We start from the raw sequence: 7,494 nt of genomic DNA on the forward strand, positions 1-7,494 counted from the left end.
TACAAAATATTGCCAAAGTGTTTATCAAGATTGTTCCAATTTACACAATCTTGGTGGTATAAAAGAGGCTCCACTGATACATGTCTTCACCAGCACTTGATACTAAATTTGTTAATTTTTGCCAACAGAGTTGGAGTAAAATGCTATCTTCTTGTGGCATTTATTTATATTTACCTGATTGTCAATGAGGTTGAGCATCTTTTCATGTTCGTGGGTAATTTATGTTTCCTTTTTTGGTAAAGTGCCTATTCGTGTATTTTGCTCATCTTCCTACTGGTTTGTCTTTTTCTTATTTTAAGATTCACACAAGGCCAGGCGCAGTGGCTCATGCCTATAATCCCAGCACTTTGGGAGGGCAAGATGGGCGGATCACCTGAGGTTGGGAGTTCGAGACGAGCCTGACCAACATGGAGAAACCCCATCTCTACTAAAAATACAAAATTAGCTGGGTGTGGTGGCGCATACCTGTACATCCCAGCTACTCGGGAGGCTGAGGCAGGAGGATCGCTTGAACCTGGGAGGCGGAGGTTGCAGTGAGCCGAGATCATGCCACTGCACTCTAGCCTGGGTGACAGACCAAGACTCCATCTCAAAAAAAAAAAATATTCACACAGATACACACATACACATACACACACACACACACGCTAGATCTTACTTTTTGTCAGTTCTATATGTCACAAATACCTTCTTCCAGTTTTGTATTTTTGCAGTTAACCTTGCTGGACTCTTATTAATTCTAATAATTCGTCTGTACATTCTTTTGAGGTTTTCTATATATGCAATTATATTACCTACAAATAATGACAGTATGATTTTCTGTCTTACCCTTCACCTTATTGACTAGAAGGAGTGATAGCAGACATCTTTGCCTTACTCTGTTTTGTTTGTTTGTTTTGAGACAGTGTCTCACTCTGTCACCCAGGCTGGAGTGTAGTGGGGTGATCTTGGTTCACTGCAACCTCCAACCCCTGGGCTCAAGCGATTCTCCTGCCTCAGCCTCCCAAGTAGCTGGGATTACAGGTGTGCACCACCATGTCCAGCTAATTTTTGTATTTTCTGTACAGATGGGTTTTTGCCATCTTGCTTGGCCTGGTCTCAAACTCCTGAGCTCAAGCCATCTGCCCGCCTCTGCCTCCCAAAGTGCTGGGATTACAGGTGTGAGCCACTGCGCCTGACCTTATCTTTGTCTGCTCTTCATGGAACAATGTTTACAGTGATCTACCATTAAGAATGATGAAGATTATAGGCTTTTAAAAAATAACCTTTTAACAATAGGAAGTTTCATTTATTTCTGCTTTACTAAGAGCTTTTGTCATAAATGGATGTTAACTTTTACTGAATGCCTGTACTGTATCTATTGAGATAATTATATAACTTTTCTCCTTTAATCCATTTAATGTGATGGACTAAAGTTATGAATTTTATGTTAAATCATTCTTATACTCTTGGGATAAATCCAGCTTAGCCCTGATAAATTGTCTTTGTTACATAATGTCGGATTCAGTTTCCTAATATTTTGTTTATAATATTTCCATCCACGTTCATGAGAGATTCTGGTCTGTTATTTCCTTTCTCATACAGTCCTTAATTAGTTTTACATCAAGTTTATACTAACCTCATACAGAGTTAAGAAGTATGCTTCTTTTGATATTCTTTGTAATAGTATAAAATGAGAATGCAAATACAGTCCCCAACTTATGATTTTTTAACTTTATGGTGGTTTGAAAGTGGTTCACATTCAATAGAAACTGTACTTCAAAATTTGAATTTTAATCTTTTTCTATCTGTAGGCTAATGTGAGTGTTTTGGGCATGTTTAAGTTAGGTTAGGATAAGCTATGATGTTTGGCATCATTTGCTCCATGAAAATCAGCTAGGAATCATGTGAAAACTATCTAGGCTTGATTTTTTTTTTTTTTTTAAGATGGTGTCTCGCTCTGTCACCCAGGCTGGAGTGCAGTGGTGTGATCTCGGCTCACTGCAACCTCTGCGTCCCGGGTTCAAGAGATTCTCTTGCCTCAGCCTCCCGAGTAGCTGGGACTATAGGCATGCACCACTATGCCCAGCTCATTTTTGTATTTTTAGTAGAGATGGGGTTTCACCATGTTGGTTGGCCAGGATGGTCTTGATCTCTTGACCTCGTGATCCGCCTGCCTCAGCCTCCCAAAGTGCTGGGATTACAGGCGTGAACTACCGCGCCTGGCCGGCTTGATTTTTTTTTTTTTTAAAGTCACTGATTCAATTTATCCCGTAGCTATTGGACTACTTGGGCTCTCTTTTCTTTAGTAGGAATTTAATTTTTTTATTTTTCATTGATACATAATAGATGTACATATTTTCAGGGTACATGTGATAATTTGATACATTTGTATAATCAAATCAGGGCCATTGGGATAGCTGTCACCTTAAATATTTATCTTTTCTTTATGCTAGGAACATTTGAATTATTCTCTTCCAGTTATTTTGAAATGCCCAATAGTGGCCGGGCGCAGTGGCTCAGGCCTATAATCCCAGCACTTTGGGAGGCCGAGGTGGGTGGATCATGAGATCAGGAGTTCGAGACCAGCCTGACCAACATGGTGAAACCCCATCTCTACTAAAAATACAAAAATTAGCCAGGCCTGGTGGTGTGCCCCTGTAATCCCAGCTATTCAGGAGGCTGAGACAGGAAGGGAGGCTGAGATAGGAGAATCGCTTGAACCCGGGAGGCAGAGGTTGCAGAAGCCGAGATCATACCATTGCACTCCAGCCTGGGCAACAGAGTGAGGCTCCGTCTCAAAAAAAAAAAAAAAGAAGAAGAAGAAATGTCCGACAGATTGATGTTAACTACAATCACCTTATTGAACATCAGGTCTTCTTTCTTCTACCTAACTGTATATTTGTGCCCATTAATCAACCTCTCCATCCCCTCACCCGCTCTTCCCTTACTGTCAATCTACTCTCTATCTTTCTGAGATTCACTTTTTTTTTTTTTTTTTTTTTTTTTTTTTTGAGACGTAGTCTCTCTCTGTCACCCAGGCTGGAGTGCAGTGGCGCGATCTCGGCTCACTGCAAGCTCCGCCTCCCGGGTTCACGCCATTCTCCAGCCTCCGCCTCCTAAGTAGCTGGGACTACAAGTGCTCACCACCACGCCCGGCTAATTTTTTGTATTTAGTTGAGACGGAGTTTCACCGTGGTCTTGATCTCCTGACCTTGTAATCCGCCCGCCTCGGGCTCCCAAAGAGATTACAGGCGTGAGCCACCGCGCCCGGCCGAGATTCACTTTTTAGCTCCCATATGTGAGTGAGAACATGAGATATATTTGTCTTTCTGTGCTTGGCTTCATTCAACATAATGACCTGCAGTTCTATCTATGTTGCTACAATGACAGAGTTTCATTCTTTTTTATGGCTGAACAGTATTCCATTGTATGTCTATACCACATTTTCTTTATCCATACATTCAGTTGATGGGCACTTAGGTTGATTCCATATTTGGTTATTATGAATAGTGCTGCAGGAAACATGGGAATGCAAATCTCTCTTCAATATATCAATTTCCTTTCTTTTGGATATATATACCCAGCGGTGGAATTGCTGGATTATATGGTAGTTCTATTTTTAGCTTCTTGAGGAGCCTCTATACTGCTTTGCATAGCAGCTGTAGTAATTTACATTCCCACCAACAGGGTTTGAGAGTTCCCTTTTCTCCACATCCTTACCAGCCTCTGCTATTCCTTGTCTTTTTGATAAAAGTCATTCGAACTGGGGTAAGATAATATTTCATTGTGGCTTTGATTTGCATTTTCCTGATGATTAGCGATTTTGAGCATTTAAAAAAAATACCTGTCAGCCATTTGTGTGTTTTCCTTTTACAAACGTCAATTCAGATCTTTTGCCCATTTTTTAATTGAATGTTTTTTGTTGTTGCTGTTTGTTGTTGTTTTTGCTATTGAGTTGTTTGAGCTCCTTATATATTCTGTTTATTAATCCCCCTTGTCAGATGGATAGTTTGCAAATATTTTCTCCTATTCTTTGGGCTATCTCCTCTTAGTTGATTGTTTCCTTTACTGTGCAGCAGCTTTTTAGCTTGATGTAATCCCATTTGTCTATTTTTGGTTTTGTTGTCTGTACCTTTGAGGTCTTACACACAAAAAATCTTTGCCTTGACCAATGTCCTGGAGCATTTCCCCAAGGTTTTCTTCTAGTAGTTTCATAGTTTTAGGTCTTAGATTTAAGTCTTTGATTTATTTCGATTTGATTTGATTTTTGTATATGGTGAGAAATAGGAGTATAGTTCATTCTTCTGCATGTGGTTATTTCATTTTCACAGCACCATTTATTGAAAAGACTATCCTTTCTCCATTATATATTCTTGGCACATTTGTTGAAAATGAATTAGCTGTAAATGCATTTATTTATATCTGGATTCTCTATTCTGTTCCATTAGTCTACGTGTCTGTGTTTATGTCAGTAACATGCTAGTTTGGTTCCTATGGCTTTGTAGTATATTTTGAAGTCTGTGTGATGCTTCCAGATTTGTTCTTTTTTTTTTTTTTTTGAGACTGAGTTTCACTCTTAGTTCCCAGGCTGGAGTGCAGTGGCACGATCTCAACTCACTGCAACCTCCACCTCCCAGGTTAAAGCAATTCTCCTGCCTCAGCCTCCCAAGTAGCTAGGATTACAGGCATGTGCCACCACACCCAGCTAATTTTGTACTTTTAGTAGAGATGGGGTTTTGCCATGTTGGCCAGGCTGGTTTTGAACTCCTGACCTCAGGTGACCCACCCGCCTCGGCCTCGGATTACAGGCATGAGCCACTATGCCTGACCCAGGTTTGTTCATTTTGCTTAGGCTTGCTTTCACTATTCTGGTTCTTTTGTGGTTCCATATGAATTTTAGGATTGTTTTTTCTATTTCTGTTGAGAACATCATTGGTATTTTGATAGTAATTGCATTAAATCTGTAATCTGCTTTGGGTGGAATTATCACTTTAACAACTAACTATTCCAGTCCATGAACATGGAATAGCTTTCCATTTGGCTGTGTCCTCTTCAATTTATTTCTTCGGTGCTTTGTAGTTTTCCTTGAAGAGATATTTCGCCTCTTTGGTTAAATTTATTCCTAGGTTTTTTGTTGTTGTTGTTGTTTGTTTTTGCAGCTATTATAAATGGGATTGCCTTCTTGATTTCTTCCTCTGCTAGTTCATTATTGCATAGAAATGCTACAGATTTTTAGACCGGGCACAGCAGCTCACGCCTGTAATCATGCCCATGTAAAAAGTAATTAAAATTAATTTTTAATTTTAATTTAAAAATTAAAAATTTTTAAATTTTATTTATTTGGGACTTCTCTCCTTTTATCTTAGCCTAGTTAATGGTCTGTTAATTTTATTTTTTCAAAAAACCAATTTTCATTTCATTGATCTTCTCTATATTTTAGTCTAATTTCATTTATTTCTGTTCTGATATTTATTATTTCTTTCATTCTAATAATTTCCTTCTAATATGTTTGGTCTGTTCTTGTTTTTCTAGTTCCTTGAGGTGCATTGTTAGGTTGTCATTTGAAGTCTTTTCACTTTTTTGATGTAGGCATTTATTGCTGTGAAATTCCCTCTTAGTACTGCTTTTACCATATCCCATATATTGTGTTATGTTTATTTCCATTTTGATTTGTTTGAAAAACTTAAAAAATTTTCTTCTTAATTTCTTAAATGACCCATTGGCTGTTCAGGAGCATGTTGTTTAATTTCTGTGTGTTTATGTAGTTTCTGAGATCCCTGTTGTTACTGATTTCCAGTTTTATTCCATTGTGGTCAGAAAAGATATTTGATATAATTCCTACTTTATTGAATTTGTTCAGACTTGTTTTGTAGCCTAAGATATAGTCTATTTTGGAGAATGTTACATGTGTTTCTGAAAACAATGTGTATTCTACAGCAGTTGGGTGAAATGTTCTGTAAATGTCAGTTAAGCCTATTTGGTCTAGTGTGTAGTTTAACTCTGATGATTCTTTGTTGATTTGCTGTCTAGATGATCTGTTTATTACTGAAAAGTGGGGTGTTGAAGTCCCCTACTGTATTGTATTACAGTCTATCTCTGCCTTTAGGTTTATTCATATTTACTTAACATACTTGGGTGCTCCAGTGTTGAGTGCATAGATACTTATAATTGTTATATCCTCTTGCTAAATTGACGCCTTTATCATTATATATTAATCTTCTTTGTCACTTTTTAGTCTTTGACTTGTAGTCTATTTTATGTGATATAAGTGTAGCCACTCCTGTTCTTTTTTGGTTTCCACTTGCATAGAATATCTTTTTCCATCTCTTCACTTTCAGTCTATGTCTCTATTGCTAAGTGGGGTTTCTTATTCTTGATTGTGTTCATGTGATAATAACATATTAGTTAACATCACACAGCATATAGTTGGGCCTTGTTTATCCGTTCAGCCACTGTCTGTCTCTTAATTACAGAATTGACTGAATTCTCCAATTAAACCTAATAATAACATTGAATAACCCACGTACATTCAGCATATTATTGATAAGTAAGGACTTACTACTGCCATTTTGTTGCTTGTTTTCTGTTTGTTCTGTTTTTTATTTTGTTTTGTTTTGTTTGAGATAGGGTCTCACTGTGTCACCCAGGCTGGAGTACACTGGTGCAATCATGGCTCACTCTAGCCTCAACTTCCCTCGACTCAGGTGATTCTCCCACCTCAGCCTCCCAAGTAGCTGGGACTACAGGAATGTGCCACCACACCCAACTAATTTTGTACTTTTTTTGTAGAGATGAGGTTTCACCATATTACCCAGGCTTGTCTCAAGCTCCTGGGTTCAAGCAACCTGCCAGCTTCAGCTTCCCAAAATGCTGGGATGACAGTCATGAATGGCCACCACGAATGGCCACCTTTTATTTTCATTGTATCTGTTATAGGTTTTGCATTATGGTTACCATGGTGCTTACAAAAAAACTGATAACTTATTTTAAAGAGATGATAACTTATCTCAGATCACAAAAAAGAGCAGAAATAAAGGAAAACCAAAAACAAAACAAAATAAAACCTTTGCACTTTAACTCCATCTCCCCACATTTTGACTATTTGTTATCTGAATTCACATATTTTTATATTGCCTATCTCCCTCTCTCTCTCTTTTTTTGTTTGTTTTGTTTTGTTTTGTCAGAGTCTTGCTCTGTCACTCAGGCTGGAGTGCAATGGTGCAATAGCTCACTGCAACCTCCACCTCTCGGGTTCAAATGATTCTCCTGCCTCAGCCTCCCAAGTAGCTAGGATTACAGGCACGCACCACCACACCTGGCTAATTTTTGTATTTTTAGTAGAGACTGAGTTTCACCATGTTGGTCAGGCTGGTCTCGAACTCCTGACCTCAAGTGATCCACCCACCTTGGCCTCTGAAAGTGCTGGGATTACAGGTGTGAGCCACCATGCCCGGCCACTATTGCTTATTTCTTTTCTTTTTTTTTTTTTATTTGAGACGGAGTCTCGCTGTG

Source organism: Papio anubis, chromosome 7 (assembly GCF_008728515.1).
Source record: "Papio anubis isolate 15944 chromosome 7, Panubis1.0, whole genome shotgun sequence".
NCBI lineage: Eukaryota > Metazoa > Chordata > Mammalia > Primates > Cercopithecidae > Papio > Papio anubis.